This window comes from Podarcis erhardii (genome assembly GCF_964252035.2).
Source record: "Podarcis erhardii genome assembly, chromosome: 1".
In the NCBI taxonomy this organism is placed as follows: Eukaryota; Metazoa; Chordata; class Lepidosauria; order Squamata; family Lacertidae; genus Podarcis; species Podarcis erhardii.
The window spans coordinates 87,324,262-87,341,265 of record NC_138497.1 but is presented as its reverse complement, the minus strand read 5'-3'; the positions used below and the strand labels follow the sequence as shown (position 1 = coordinate 87,341,265).

Below are 17,004 nucleotides of genomic sequence, written 5' to 3'. Positions count from 1 at the left end.
TTTCCAGCACCACCAGGTACAAGCAGGGGGTACAACAGTTGTGCATTTTCCACCTGACAGCCTTTGGGGGGGGGGTTCTTTGGGCCAGGTGTGATCCTCAGACCTGTTAAACATTTAACACCTGCTGTATCTCTCCATTGTTGGTCTGAAAAAGAGAAAGAACAAAAGCAGTGGATAGATCACCTGTTGGCAGGCTGTTCTTTGCAGGCTTACGATGATGATGATGATGATGTTGTTGCTTTCCTTCAGGCAACTGGTGCGTAAGGGTCCACTTTTGTTGGCTAGGACAGGGTGTCATTCTATGGCATCCTTGCTATAAGTGGGGGTGGTGGAATGGGGAAGAACATCAGTAAGACAAAATGGAACATCATACTGGAGAATGCCTGGGCTGCTTTAATAAACTTTTGAGAACATGGCACATCACCTGGTATATAACAAAAAAACAGGTAAATTGTTTGGGGAAAGGAAAATGCTTTTAAGGCCATTAGAATGTCCTGTATTGTTCATGACAGTTCCAACAAAATACAATGCAGTGGATGCTGGCTGGTCCTTTCGGAAAATAAGGCCCTGTCCTCTGTTAGTCCCACCTGCCTATCTTTTTACTTAGAACCATTCCAGAGGGTGACACTGACTGCCCGTGTTGTCCTTGAAGAACTCAGCAGGGAGAAAGAAGGGGACAAAACAAGAATTAGTTGGCTCTGCTTACCATTGTCTCTTGTTCCACCTACTGTTTGGGCTCACTGCCTTCCGCCCCAGTAGTTCCACTGTAACAAAGTAAAGCAGAGCTTTCCAAACTGTGTGGTGCAACACGTTAGTGTGTCAGCTGCAGTGTGTAGTAGTGTCATGCAAATGCTCTTATAAGGTAGTTTAACCTCCGGTTTGCAAGTAAAACTGAGTTACTGTGTCACAAAATGATGCATGTCTCCAACATGGAATGTTTAGAAAGCTCTGAAGTAAATGATCACCTTTCTGTCTATCATTTGAAAATCAGGGATTTATAATAGACCGTGACATATAGTTTTATGCAGAGGTCTTATATTGAATTTATGGCTCAATTTATGTTTTGTATAATTATGTAGAAAAGAAACACCCACCTGGATTTCTACTGATACTGGTCCCACCAATGCTGCTGGTGTTACTGCACACATTATATTGGAAGCACAAATTGAGTCCCCTCAAAAGTGAAACTAACATGCCACTTAAGGCAAGAAAATTGAGTGAGAATGTCTCTAAAATATGTAGGAGAAAACGCATTGTATGGTGTTAGGTATGTCACTAATCTCTTTGTCCTTAAGATTTCCAGCTGCAAAATGGGAGCAAGAGTAATAGCACACATTCGTCTTGAAATCAAGTAACATTGTAAAGCATTGTCCACCCTGTAAGTGTTATCTAAATAAGAAAAACCACACAGTCATCCTGGAAAAAGGGCAACATTCAATGAAAAATTAACCTCTTTGAATTCCTACCAAGCTTTTTCTCTCTCTCTCACACACACACACACACACACACACACACCCCAATTGCTTTGCTTCTTCTACTTTCCTTCTTATACTTACAGCCTACAGGCACTTCTGGCTGTCACACATACACTACAATAACAATCAAGAATCTTGTGGCAGACATCTGAAAGAATAACAAATTATGACATAAGCTTTTCATGGACATCAGATGCACCTACACTCTGCTATAGTGATCATAAAGTCTACAACAAAGGCTGCACCCTTCTGTTTTATGGGACTGCTGGCACATGGAAATTTCAGTTTCATTTCTGACAGGCTACTCTAAATGATGTGCAAGTCCGCTCCAACCTTACAATTTCATTGCTGGCATAGCATACAAGGGGAGAACTAGGCATTATGGAAAACACAGGAATGCCTCTTAAGGCCAGAGGTCCCATGTCTATTGCCCCATGATGTGGATCAAGGGATGTGTGTGTGAATGCACAGTATGATGGTATCATTACAAAATATTACAGGGGAAAGGAACTCCAGATGTGGCAGCTGTTTTGGGCAGCAGTTCTGTGCTTTGGATAAATTCTAGTTTTGCCTGGAGAGACTCCATTCAGTGTGGGTTCTTGGGATGCAGAGCCCCTAGCAACATTGACTGCAGGCTGCCTTAGGGCCTTAACTACCAGCACTGTTTTAGAGCAGGGGTCAGCAACCTAAGGCCCATGGGCTGGTAGCGTCCTGTAGAGGTCATTTGGCCAGCCCATGAGCTGCCCCTGAACCGAGCTGCCCGCTCACATGCTGCACTAAACCGGCACAGCGCCTTGCTCCCGTGGCGCCGAAAATCGCATCTGCACAGACGCAGACGCTGAAGAACGCATCTGTGCAGGCGCATACGCGTGGGGGCACACGCTCATTCACGGGCATGCAATCCAGCCCACAGAGGGATCTCCGTGGGACCAATCCGGCTCAGGCAAGATAAACCTTGTTGACCTCTGTTTTAGGGGTTTTTTTTAAAGCTAAAATACTGTTTCGTTAGATGACATCCATTAACTCAGTTTGGGAGTATAGTTTAATCCTGCAACATGGAACCAGAAATGCATTCCCAGAACAGGCAATGCACACACTAGCTTTAATGTTTCCTTTCAGTCACATAAAGCTGCCTTAACTACTAGAACTCAACACTCTCTTCCAAGTTCCTGGCTCAGAAATCTCATTCTCATGGCCTTTTTGGTTTCCATAGAGAGAACTCTGTCTCACTGACTTCAGCGGTGGCTCTACCAATGCTGATGTTGTTTACAGAAGACCAAGGGGAGAGGGATCCCAAGGAGAGAAGACTTTTGTCCAAGCGGAATGACTGTAGATGTGTAGTAAAGGTTCAAGTCCGCTCAGCATGAAATCACTGGGTAGACCTTCAGGAAGTACACCTCTTGCCTTGGTGCCCAATATGTAAAATGGGAGGAATATATCATAGCAAAATGAAAACTGTAAAAAGCACTTTAATATAATTAAAGGGACTAGGCAAACGATTAATACAAAGACTGAATCTTGTTCTCCAGCAGAAGCCCAAGCATACAGTCACCTCCCAAGCTCCAGTACATTGTGTGCAGTTCTTTTGCTTTACCGTCTCCAAACTGTGCATATCGTACGTGTGTGTGTGTGTGCGTGTATAAACACCACGCTGAGTTACATTCAGTTTGTGACTTTCTCCAGCCTCTCACTCCTCAATAGTGCACTCAAGGTACTCTTCCCACTTAGGCCTGATTTGAATTTGCTGGCCTCTGCCTGGCACAAATGGGCAACCTAGCTTCCCTCTGGTTTGCCTTCCAGTGCCAGCGGTGTGACAAAGGGAACTCTGCACAGCCTCCTCTCCTGTTCTCCCTCCCAAAGCTGCACATTCAAGCCCAATTCTCCTTGGCACCTGCCAATCCCCTTGCACCTGAACCAGGATGTGGACGTTTTACACGTCCCTCCCTCGGCCATGCCCATCCCCTCCTTCCTCCCTTCTCCTCCTGTGTTCCCAGCAGTGCCATACACCTGCCCAGGACTGCGCTCCCTCCCTCCCCCCTCCCCACGCTGCCCGCCCTGGGGCAGCGAAGTGAGAGAGGCAGGTGGGCGGAAAGCGACAGCTGGTGTTGTTCCAGGGAAGGTTTAATGAGCGTTGCCTTCCTTCCCTCCCCCTCTCTGCTCTTTGTGCAGTGAGTTGCCCGGGCTGCTGGCTCTAATCAACCCCATTAGCAAGGGCTCTGGTGCTAATCTGGGGGGCTCCTGATGCCCCCCTCTCCCCCCACCCTGCATGCCTGGCTTGCCTTCCTGCCCTGCTGTGTCAATATTTGCCCTGAGCAAATGCAGAGCCCATGACAGGTGTGCAGGGGAGACGGCACTCTCCTGGTGACAACCCAGCCCTCGGGCTCCTCCATGCAGCCCCCCACGCCCTGGCCCCCCTTGCTGCCTGCCAAGCCAGAGCTATTTTTATCAGGCCTATAAAAGCCACCGCAGGGCCAGCATCACCCTCATTTTCCACTTGCTCGGCTGGGAAGGTGAGTCCCTCACCTGGAGCTGCCAACGTGTCACTGGAGCCAGGTGAGATGTTCCCAGGCTATTGCTCAGCAATGCCGGGGGGGGGGGATGGGCGCTGGGAAGAGGAGACTGGCGGCTGGAGGCTGCCTCAGTGGGGGTTTGTTATGGGGGGCTCAACACCCCAAATGCACAGGGGCTTCTGCTGTGCCCCAGGACCATCCCTGGTACATGGGGAAGGGGGTGGGAGAGAAAAGGGAACCTGCTGGGGTGCCTGATTCAGCACTGCACTTCTCTGCCTTCGATAGTTTTGCCAACAAGAGAGCATTTAAGCATATGCAGCTTCTCCCATCAGGGTGGGAAGAGAAGTTAAGCTTGGCAAAATTCTTCCCTCTGTCATTATTTTTAATTGCTTACAGCAACGTGGCTACCCAGTGTGATTCATGAGTCAGAGGAAACGGAATCTGGAATTTCCCTTCTCCAGACAGCATTCGGTCCTACATTGTACTGTTGTAAAACGGTTGGATATTTATTAAAGGCAAAGAAAACCTATCCCGCACTAAATCCGAGGGTTTAGTTCTGCCGGACATGACCCCTGCCTCTCCTTTTCTTTTATTTGTTTATTGTTAAGTATTTTTTTACTCCTGGCCCCATTTTTCTTTTATTTTACCATTCCCTTCCACCATCCCTTTTCCTTTCCTTTCCTTTCCTTTCCCTATAAGCTCTTTTTCTTCCACAGATACCTCGGCATTCCCTTCCAGGTGATGCTCTGACTGGAATCCCATGTGGCAGCTGTGGGGCATATTTCGTGGCAGAATGACATGGCAGGAATGGGCTCCTTCACACATCTCCAGTAGCCTCTCCCCAGGCTATTGCTGTGCTTGCCTCGCGTCGAGCCCCACGCACAAGACCTGACGTGAATGTTTTGTTCGTTCGGCTCGCGTTAGGCAGGTCCAGCCTATCTGCAAACACATGGCATGCCTGCGCAGTGGAAATGGGCGACATGCATGTAGCATACATACCTACATGCACCGTGTGCTCGCGGGGCATCATGTGCATCCTTAGAGCCTTGTACACCTGTGCCCTCCTATTGCTTCAACACCCAGCCTCTGCATCAAGTAAGCTACGCTTGGCAATACAACCTGTCCAGGAAAACAGCCATAGACAGCCTAGGCAACTTTATAAAAGGCTTGGCTTGGCCACCACAAGCCTTTTTCTGAGCATGGCTATAATGGGATATTTTGAAGTGAGTTGTCAGCCATCTTTGTCTTGCATTACACAGCAGCTATGCTTGGGAAAAGGTTTTATTGAAGGCTGCCAGCACTTGGAGGAATCGTATGTTCAGAAAGACAATGCAGTTTACAAAGGACACCTGTAACATTGCTGCCCATTTTGTCCTCTAACTACTTTATTGACCAACTGAATTTTGCCACTCTTGTTACCTTCTTTTAATGCCTTTGACCTCCCACTAATTGCAAGTCCCATTAGGCTCATTTTGCAGAAAGAAACTGAAGCGGAAACTAAACAGTTTGCCCTCCATTCCCAAAGGGATTCTGTGGCAAAACTAGGATTTTAATTTGGGTTTTAAGGGTATTTCTACTGCCCCCATTATTCCCAATGCCAGTTCACCCACATACTCCTGTCCTCGATTATGAGCACTTTGGATTGGATCTTCTTGGCTGGCTATTTTAGCTGCTTTGTCATATACAAAGAAAAAATTATCATCACCCAGATACTGTGTTCTTTAGCCTTGTTGTAGTAAAAAAAAGAATTGCTTTCCATACGGTAATGGGGGAGGAAATAGAGTGGAATGAAGATGAACACATATGAGTTTTTCTCCTTTCACCAAAACAGATTCGGGGGGGGGGGGGACCTACTGAAAGAGGGTGCTTGTGTGAGGTTCAAAGAGCAGTCAGCAGTCCTTATGTATGGATACAGAATCAGATTAATATTAAGGGATGCAGTTGTGGGCTGCTCAAAGAAAACTTCTGCCTTCCAGTTGGGAAATCTCCAGCAACAGTTCCTCTGAAAACCCTAGAATCAGGAGCACGGATGCATTTCCATATTTACCTGAAAGTTCGGAAGTTACGAGAGAGAGAGAGAGAGAGAGAGAGAGTGTTGCAGGGTGGGCTAGGGAGTGTTCTTCTTAGTCCCCAGTAACTTTATCTCTCACATCAGTCCTTGCTACCTCAAGCAGAAACTGGAGAGGAGATTTGCATCCGGGAAGGGAGAGCCAACACAGCCTAGCTTCAGTTTTGAATAAAAATTACCTATGAGCCAGCTATTTTGGGACTAGCCAGGGTGCAGCGATAAATTTGCTTATCACCAGGGATGAGAAAAGATAACCAAAGAGGGCAACAATTCTTATGTGGTCTATGTAAGAAAAGTGCTGCTACTGCTATGGTAAAAAATGAGGGAGAGTGACTCCAGTAAGGACTCCAAATGAGTTTTAGGAATCACATTTTTAACGTGACTATCCGAATCTCCAATCCTATGCACATTAACCTAGGACAAGGACCAAGTCCCATTGAATTTAATGTGTCTTACATCTGAGTACTGTATACATGACATAGATTGTACCATAAATCTATTGAATTAAGGGACCTTACTATGAACAATCATAGCTGCCTATGAATTGTGCACTTTCCAGATGCTCTCCTTGAATCCCAGCTATTTAAATGAATAAGCAAGTACTGTACTGTATTTGTTTAGCTGCATTAACATTTTAACTTTTCACCAACCAAAAGTAGATAAAAATGGTTCATTGACCCTAATTTCTATCTTGGATATTTTGTTTTAGTTTCAGACATAATTCAATTCTAAACAATAGGTACCCTGCAGCAAAAATCATACTTTAGAAATCAACCAATTTTTTGTATATATTAAGACATATTCATGTGGACAAATTTGCATTTACAAAAGGTTTGCTTTTCCCCAAAGCCCTTTTTTTCAAACACATAAACAAGATAACTATCAGTTTCAAATGCACCAACAAGCAATTTTTGACTGTAGAACACACATGAATATTTTAGCAATCACAACCATGTGAATTACTCAGCTTTCACAGAACTTCTTCAAAAGAAGATTGCCAATCTTTACCTGGCAGGGCCTTTCTGCTTTTGAACCGCTAGGTAACAAACAGAAATTCAGCAAAGTGGTGCTTTTTCCAGCATCAAATAATGGGGAAAGTTTCCTCTGCCTGGTAAGAAAAAAAGGAACAACCTGAACACCTGGACACAAATAACAGACAACTCTCCACTACATTTTGTTTCCTTTCAGGAAAGTACAGTTGGGCCACGAGGACTCCTACCCTGTCCCTAGGGTTTCTAATTTTTCCACTAGCCCCAGTAACTGTGCTTTTAAGATAACTTGACGTGCAGATGTTAGTAAGTTATACTATTTTCCCTCAATGCTGTGAAAAGCCTCGTTTGCTGATTTCTCCCTATGAAGCTGCTGTTACAGGCACAGAAGCTGGCCAAGTAGTTTCTTTCTGGTGAGTGTGTTTGTGCTTCGGAGATTTAATATGTATGATCCAACTGGCAGAGCTCCTTATAAAATCATACTTACTGGCTACTGGATTTGGTTCACTGGTTGCAATGCAGGTCCACAGAATATTTGCCCTATGGTATCCACAGTAGGGTTGCCAGCATTCTCGACTGGAGACAGTGCTTAAAACTTTGCCTCATTACACCAAGAGATGATACAGCAACCACACAGCCTACTCTGTTCTTTCACAAATCCCTTCACCTATCCTCTTTCCTGTCTACTATTCTGTGGCCAGCAGGAACCATAAATTAAACTCAAAACCAGCAAGGAAGGGGTGTAAGAGGAAGAACAGGTTGGAAAGCACAGAAGTTGCAGACGACTCAGGACCTTGCTGCAGCCTTCCTCAATCTGTTGCCCTTCAGTTGTTTTGGAACACAACTGCTATCAGTCCCAGCCTGCATGGCCATAATCATCGTCCAAAACATCTGGAAGGCAACATGGTTGGGTGCCTTATACCAATTAATAGTACAGACATTATACCTCGCAATGAGTTTGGAACCTTAGTGGAGAGCTTTCATAGACCATTACTCTGCACTTCTATTTAATCTACATATTAAAATGTCATGTTGTCAAGAACATAAGAAGGCCAGGCCAAAGGTCCTGCTGGATCCGGCCAAAGATCTATCTAGCCTAGCATCATGTTACCACAGTGGCCTATAGAAATCCACAAGCAAGACCTGAACACAACAGCACCTCCCCATATCATTCCCAGCAATATTCAGGAGTGTTAGAAAATCAGATATAAAATCTAATTGTCAAATGGCACCTTAAATATAGGTTGTGATCACCACAATGGAATGTCTAGGCATGTGTTTTGGGTATTTTTTGTAGTGGGGTTTATTATTATTATTATCAATTTCATTTCTACACTGCTTTATATTAAAAAAAACAAATCTCAAAGCGGTTTACAACACATTAAAACATCAAACCAAACAATCCAGAATAAAACAAATTCACGCTTCAAGGAAAATATTGTGACATTTTGCTGCCCCCAACTGCCAATCTGGCATCCAGAGATTTCCACGTAGTCGCAATTGGACCTGTACTAGTTGCAAAATGTACCTGGTGCCTGACTAATTTCTAACACTGATTCAGAGACATACTGCCACAACAAATGGATGTAGAAATATAGGCATCCTCCATGAATTTGTCCAATACTCTCTTAAAGCCATTCAAGTTTGTGGCCATCACTACTACATCCTGAGGCAGCGGAATCTATTGTTTTACAACATGCTGTGTGAAGAAGTACTTTCCTTTGTTCAGAATTTTCCAGCATTAGAGGGTGCACCTCCACAGGCACATACCTCCATGTGGTGGGAGTGCCCCAAAATCCAACTATTCTGGACAACAGCCATATGAGAAATATGTAAAATAACTAAGCAAGTATTAGACATCACCCCAGAATTGGCCCTACTAAACATCTTCCAAGACAACAATGCCCACTTACACCACAAAGAACTCATAGCCCACCTAATTTCAGCAGCCAGAAACACCATAACCAGACACTGGAGAGACCTGTCAGGAGTAAGCATGGACCAATGGTAGCAAATAGTATGGGAAACAGCCCTACTAGAAAAATTAACCAATAAACTGAAATGGGGACAAACAGAAGATGATGCCTTAACCCTGGTATGGCTCCCCTTTATCACATACACAGCCCAACAAGGCAATGACAATAATTCACCAACAGCATACAAATCAATATGGCTAACCTGATCCAAAACACACACCCCCCCACTCACGAAAACAAAGATCACCACAGCCAATCACAAACAAACAACCACACCCTAGGCCAACCCCAACCTCTCTCACCACCAGAAGAACACAAGTGAACAGCAGAGAACCTGCACGAGCAACGCTGACACCAAACCCTACATACATTAAGCAAAATAGAAACATCACCACCCAACCCCAACCCCACCCATCTTCCCCCCCTCCACCCCTTTTCTTCCTAATGTCTCAACAAATGAAACTGATTTGTAAAAATGTTACATGGAAAAAATACGAGAGACATCACACATACTTCTGTAAATCAAGAAAATCTTTAATAATAAATAAATAAATAAGCATTTTCCAGCATTCATCTTAGATAAAATGGCCCTGATTTTGATTTCTAGTATTACGAGGCAGAAAGACTTCTCCTTCATTAAGAGGAAAATTACCACAAAGTACAGCATGAACACCATGGTAACAGTTCTGCAGTTAAGACAGCAAAAACACCACTTACATATGTATCAACATTTACATGTTAATGGGTACCACTTAAATGAGACACCCCCCTTTCAAACTCATGGGTTAGATGAAAATCACCATCTGTATAATTAAACCTTCTCAGGAAGTTCATTCACCCCATTCAAACAAAACATTTTCTCCTTCCCCAGAAATGGCAGTGAGTCAGAGCTCAACAGGTGGGTATTAGAAAATAGCAGTTACAATACTATTCAGAAAAAGAAGCAAAAAGAAATAAAAAGCTGTTAGTCACTTCAAATATGCTAATAGCAAAGCCCCCAATACAGTCTGAACAAAATGATAAACAGCCCACATGTGTGTGTGTGTGTGTGTGTGTGTGTGTGTGTGTTAAAAACACTCAACTGTTTTGAGCCAGTCTCCATTTGTTGAAACAAACTGATAATTGAGAGCCAGGTCCCCTAGGCATTTAACAAAGAGTGTCTCCTTAGAAGGTAGTCCCACTGAGTTCAATGGGGCTTACTCCCTGGTAAGGACTGTAATCTCAAACAGCACTGCTATCTGTTTAACCCCACCAGTTTAAAACTGTCTTGACAAGTTTATTTATTTATGGCAATATTTTTCCTAGCTATGCAAATCTGTGCCCCTTTTTTGGGGGTGATATATAAGCGGCCACTTTGTAGACAGACCAACACATTTAAGCTCTCTCTCTTTCACTTGAACCATGTACGGTTTTAAATGCTTAAGAGAACACAAATCTGCTTCTTCACAAATGGGATGCCATCTGTTTTTTATGGAAGGAGACTGTGCTTTTAATTGCTATTTGGCAGGTAGGCACCCAACAGGCAAGCCTTTTTCATTTATTTATTTTTTGCATGGAAATGAAATTATGATGACAGCTGTACTTGTTAAATTTCTATTATGCTGTAACTGCAAAGGGCATAGAATATTGGTTCCTAACATGGAGGCAACCATATGCACAGATCAGGGCTGCTCCCTTCAGATCAGTTCCTCTTTTCTCCTCAATCTATCAGATGCATTCTAGGAGGCCTCCCTCCTAGCAAATTGAAAATGCTTCAAGCTTTATTTTAGGGTTGCCATGTTTCAAAAAGTAAAAACCAGGACGCCCTGAAAACTACACCACACTTCATTTACATAGATTCTATTTAAACGGGTGGCGCTGTGGGTTAAACCACAGAGCCTAGGACTTGCCGATCAGAAGGTCGGCAGTTCAAATCCCCGCGATGGGGTGAGCTCCCGTTGCTCGGTCCCTGCTCCTGCCAACCTAGCAGTTTGAAAGCATGTCAAAAGTGCAAGTAGATAAATAGGTACCACTCCAGCGGGAAGGTAAACGGCATTTCCGTGCGCTGCTCTGCTTCGCCAGAAGCGGCTTAGTCATGGTGGCCACATGACCTGGAAGCTGTACGCTGGCTTCCTTAGCCAATAAAGCGAGATGAGCGCTGCAACCCCAGAGTCGGTCACGACTGGACCTAATGGTCAGGGGTCCCTTTATATTCAGATGCAACCTGCACTCACTGGCATTCTTATTATTCCCACATTGCCTTTTGTTTTCTTATGCACTAAAGTCATTTCACAAATCTCAACCAAAGTCCATCCTGTTAACTTTATCAACTTTTCTGCCTATAATTCCAAGAATCCAAATATCATTCTTCAGAATTTTTCCTTGCATTTCATCCCTGAAAGCATTCTGAAAGTATTTATTTTTAACTGTTTCATGATATTCCCCTGCCCACCAGTGACTTTTTAATAATGAAAGTGTGATAGATAAGAGTGAGATCCTGTTATGCTGCTGTTTCTCCCTTAAATAAAACTAGTTAATTTTATGCTCTAAGGGAAATGCATAATATTTAATTAGATTGCCAACTGGCCAGAAAACAACTGATCAGCTCCTGTGCCTTGTAAAACAGCTTGAAATCAGGTGATGATTTCACACCACTGTCACCTACTAATGTTTCCATTAAAAGCACAAAAACAGGAGCTACTTTTTTCCAAGTTGGCAACCCTGTCTCTAAAGTGAAAGCTCCAGAAAATGATGCAGAAGTGACCCGAGGGAGGGAGTTCCTTAAAGAAAGAAAGAATACAGCTAGATTCATAAACTAGAGGAGTGCATGGCCTCCAAATAATCTTTTAAACTATCAAATAGTTTTTCAAAATGTATTTGGTGTGTGTGTGTGTGTGTGTGTGTGTGTGTGTGTGTGGTGTCACCTGTCACAGATGATCAACAACATACCTAAAATAGCTGTGACACCCCTAAAATGTGGTTGTGACTAGCACAACTACATTTCACATTACGCATAAACCAACAGGAACCAGTGTGCATTTATTATATGCACAAACACAGAGGTTGATAAGAAAGGCCTTCGTGAAAGGCTGCCTTTTATTCTAGGTATCATAGAGTTTTATGGAAAAGTAGGGTATATATGTTAATTAACATTACACAATCTGTGACTGTTATTTCAGAGCACTGCAGCTCCATTACATTTCATCGAACAGAATTCCATATTTGCAGTGTCTTTTAAGAGAGAGAGAGAGGGGGGGGCGCTATCTTTGCTCTCACTTTGTTCATTGGTTTCATTGCAGCATAAAAGACAGAGCAAAAAGACTTGACATGAAGTGACATTTAGCCCAGAAGAAGGAAGGTCACAAACGAGTCATAAGGAATGTTGGACATGGAGAGAGGTAAGTAGGGCTGCCAAAGTCCCAAAGAAATATGTTGCTCTTTTATTTCTGCACTTTATGCTGTCCCTTGTCACAGCTCCTCATCAGGAAAGGTTTTGTTTTTTAACCTGGATATAATAGAATTGAAGTCAGGTGTGGTGCCAACATGTCATCCTTGCACAACAGCTGGGACTCTAGGGCCGGCCATTCCCAGCCCTTAAAAAGAAGCCCACCTAGTCAAATTCAGTATTCTTCTCTATGTCTCTTCAAAGTACAGGAAGTGCTGGCAGGGGCTGGATTCTGCATCAGTGCACCCAAGTTGTCCTGTGTTTTTCAGACTTTTGATCTGTATCTTGGGTCAGGGTAAAAAGCCTGCCCAGACAGGGAATGGGAGGGTAGTGGTAAGTTCCTGCTTGTCAGGGTAAGGCACCAGGATGTGGTAGCTAGGAGTTAACTGCAGCATGTTTTGTGGATGCATCCCTGAGCAAACAGAAAGCAGGGATGCAAATATAGCTGCAGGTAGTCCTTCATAGGGCAGCAAGATACAAAGGAAGAAAAGGCTTGTGTGTTTAACAGGTCTTCTTGACACACACACACAAATTGTTTAGCAGATGCAGCTTGCCATGCAGGGGTGATGAAATTCCCTCTACTGCAGTGTTTCCCAACCTTGGGCCTCCAGCTGTTTTTGGACTACAACTCCCATCATCCCTAGCTAGCAAGACCAGTGGTCAGGGATGATGGGAATTGTAGTTCAAAAACAGCTGGAGGCGCAAGCTTGGGAAACACTGCTCTAGTGGTCCCACCCACTCCAGTACCTCTCTGGGCAGTCATGTCTTCTGCCCCTGTGGAGCAAGGCTGATTTGGACATGGTAAGACTGATACTGTGGGGGGTCTATGTGATACAGAAAAAACAAACATGTTTCATTTTATGTCTGCAAGTCAGAGGCACTCTCCATGGGTATAAAAAAGGTAAAGGGACCCCTGACCATTAGGTCCAGTCGTGACCGACTCTGAGGTTGTGGCGCTCATCTCGCTCTATAGGCCAAGGGAGCCAGCGTTTGCCCACAGACAGCTTCCAGGTCATGTGGCCAGCATGACTAAGCCGCTTCTGGCGAACCAGAGCAGTGCACGGAAACGGCGTTTACCTTCCCGCTGGAGCGGTACCTATTTATCTACTTGCACTTTGACGTGCTTTTGAACTGCTAGGTTGGCAGGAGCAGGGACCGAGCAACGGAAGCTCACCCCATCACAGGGATTCGAACCACCAACCTTCTGATCAGCAAGTCCTAGGCTCTGTGGTTTAACCCACACTGCCACCAGCATTCCTCTCCATGGGCATAGCCAGGATTTATTTCAGGGCAGGCTTTATGTTGGGAGGGGCAGAACCAAGTTATCCGAGACTCAGTTGGTCAGTTAAGTGTTTTTATTTATTAACTTGATTTGGGGGTGGGGGGCAGCTGCCCCTCAGCCCCTCCCCGGCTATGCACATGGCATTCTCCCATATCAGTCTCTACAACAGCAGCAGGCGCCACAACCTTCCAACACCCCAAAAGCGCATTCCACCATTGTCTCCCAAAACAGACAGATGCCAGCAACCAAACAGATGTGAGTCCATGGTGTCTGGAAGCAGCTGGAGAGAGACAGTTGGAGTTTATAGTGCAGGGCTGGGCTGTGGAAACCCTAGAGAAGGTTTTAGCTGCTATAGAATTTCTTTCCTGTTAACTGCATGGTGTGATATGTGTGCTCATAAGACTCCAGGGCAAGAAGCTTTAGTGATTGATATCTTTTCAATTCCTAGCAGGTCACCTTAACCCCAACTAGCCAAGGACTGCAACCAGGACTCCTAGGCTCCAACCTACAAGAGATGAGACAATAGTTTGGGAGACAAGGAGTGGCTGCAGAAATGAACCATGTCGGGGGTCAACCAGACCAAATATGTTGTTTGTTGAGTAGTCCACTTAATCCACCTTTGACAACTGGTCTCATATTAATGTATTTTTGAGGAGTTGGGTGGCAGGAGAGAGACCAAGGATCTAGATCAGTGGTTCCCAACCTTTTTTTGGCCATGTGCCACCTAAGCATCTCTAAAATCCTGACACGCCCCCCCCCCCGTGACATATAATTTTTATTATTTAAAAAGTGATTTCTTATTCATGTGGAGGAAGCATTAACTGTTAATAACTCATTCTCGAATTGCCCCCCTTAAAATTCAAATTGTCCCCGTTTGGGGTGTGTGCCCCATGTTGGGAACCATGGATTTAGATAATAATATTTACCCTTCCATCCTCAACCTAAATAAGGGCTGCCTTTCTGGTGAAGGAAAATACCAGAAAATCACCTGGTGGTATTTTACATTAGCTGAATGGGTTAACACCCTGCTTTGTTAGTGCTGTGGTCTCTACTGGAAGTGGCCCAGGCCCAGCAGCTGCTTAAAAAATATTAAATGATGAGTGTTTCAGACACAGATCTCTAACATCTTATTTTAGTTTGGCCTCTGCAAGTTGCCAACCAATTGGCAGCCAATTTTAACAAAACGTTAAAGGGCACCAAACTATCTAGGGTAAGCATGCATAGGCTTGGGCTACAAGGCTTAAAAATCAGTTATAACCCTGGGCCAGTTGTTTAGGAATTTTATAAGCTTGAAACCAAAAGGTAAATTCACATAGCAACTGTAGGGGCTAAACTAGAGCATAACGTTAGAGCTGTGCCCTTTAGCTTAGGTTGTTGTTTTTATTTTTACACAAATAGGCAATGCAGAAGGCCAGGCCAGTTTTCAGTGCAAGTGAGAGGAACTTTAATCCTTTGCTCTGTGCTATGATCCTGATCTGAAGTGTGCAAGTCTGCAATTTGAATGGGGGGGGGGAGCTCCCATTGAACCATGTGGCATAGGAGCTAAGAACATTACAAGCTGAAATGTTGCTGGTTTAAATTTCACCTGTCAGCATGAGCTCACAAGGTGGCTGAATGAGGATGAAATATTCAGCCCCTCTATTAGGCAGGGTTGTTGTTCCCACCGAGCTGTCTGTCTGGGCACCCTCAGGCAATAGGATGTTCTGTTCTCACTGTACCACAATCGTCACCAAGTACAGGAGGGACAAATCCACCCGCTAGGGTTTCATTCATGAGCTATCAGAGGCAAGTTTTATTGCTGATGCTATCAATGGCGATTGTTCAGCACTGCAGAATATCCCTCAGATTCTCTCCCTGAAGCCATGTCTATTTTCCATACTTTAGGATTGCTGTTTTATATATTTTAGTGGCAGAAACACTGTGCACCCTTAAGAGCTGCTGGAGAAGCAGAAACTGCAAGCAAAACATTTTCTGCTTTCATGGTTCCTTGCTGGGAAGTGTTTACCTGTTGATTTCTGCCAGACAAAGTTATTAAGAACACAAAGCCTTGGATAACATTTCTGCCAAAGCCTTAGGGTTACCAGCTTTCTGAGCCTTTAACAACAGTATAATTTGCAGAATCAGCTTTCTCCATGCGCTGGAAAGTTGAAGTCAATTCGAAGTCCAAGCAGTTGCTGATTGATTCCCCCCCCCTTTTTTTTTCTGGCCAGTTATTGGCAACCCTATGAGAACCTCAATCCTATCCAATAGTTTCCTTGTTACTCCACTCCTAGGCTTAATTGAAAATGACAGATACAGTATATTGTTTAGAAGACCAAATGGCTGTTAAGTGAGCTTACGTCTATAATGTAGATAAACTCAGAGTTTGTACTCAATATATATGGAAAAAGCCAAAAGATTATAAACAGTCTAGAATTAGCATGGTTGCAAACCCTACAACTGCAGCTTATCTTGAACGACCCTATAATTAAACTTCAAACTTGCAGATCACATATATGGTACAAAAAAATGGTGAAAACAGTAAGTTATAAGTGCCAAGGAGTGAAGTCACAAATTTATTCCGTATTGCTGGGGAATTAGATGGGACTTACTGGACTGAGACAGATCTGCGAGACTGACATAAATCACAGATACTAGCGCAGGATTGAAAAGAAGTTAGAAAGAGGGTGCCTCTGGGGAGGATTCTAAAGGCTGGTGGGTCAGCAAAAGACACTGTCTTGCGGGCAGAAGAGGGGACAGTCAAGGAAGAAAAGAGCTGGTTTGAGGACAATAGAGGAAGCCAGGGTCCAGAAGGAAGACACTAAGAGGCACTAAGAGGATCATCAAGGAGGCCAGCAAGCCAGGAAGAGGATCCCTCTGCAGACAGTTGTGGACAGTGGGCTAGGAAGAAAATCCTGCCCCATGGCAGGCAAAGAGAACAAAGGTCCAGAAACAGAGGCAGTGAATCAGGCCAGTGGGCCTGGAAAAGTGATGCTATGGACAGCCAAGAGGCTAGTGCAGCAGGAAGAGCTTCTTTTTGGGTAGCGTGTCAGAGGCCATTGGCCAGAATGAGGGTCAAGGAGTCCACAGGCCAGGAAAAGAGGTACAATAGGAACAGTCGAGGCCAGTGGTCCAGTGAAAGAACCACTATGGAGACAGAGGCTACTGGGCTTGAAAGAGGATCAAGAAGGCAAGAAGGCTGATCATTGATTATCATGTCAAGATTGATTATCATGTCAAGAAGGCTTGAAAGAGGATCAAGAAGGCAAGAAGGCTGATCATTGATTATCATGTCAGACCA

The 17,004-nt window shown here is 44.3% G+C and overlaps 2 protein-coding genes across 3 annotated transcripts in view; one reads left to right on the top strand and one right to left on the bottom strand.

Moving 5' to 3' along the window:
* LOC309337037 (uncharacterized protein) overlaps positions 1–17,004 on the bottom strand; it is a 30,575-nt gene that overhangs the window by 13,129 nt on the left and 442 nt on the right. Inside the window, exons 1-2 of one of the 2 annotated variants that reach the window (XM_081853679.1) lie at positions 3,999–4,399; positions 184–313 (exon numbers count right to left, since the gene is read on the bottom strand). The gene's annotated coding sequence lies outside the window, so the exon portion shown is untranslated. Of the gene's footprint in view, positions 1–53; positions 146–183; positions 314–3,998; positions 4,400–17,004 lie in introns of those variants that run through there. The other variant, XM_081853680.1, reaches the window with a different exon arrangement.
* Positions 3,900–17,004, top strand: part of CRYBA2 (crystallin beta A2) — a 29,525-nt gene continuing 16,420 nt past the window's right edge. The window contains exon 1 of the mRNA XM_081853550.1: positions 3,900–3,904. The gene's annotated coding sequence lies outside the window, so the exon portion shown is untranslated. The remainder of the gene's footprint in view (positions 3,905–17,004) is intronic.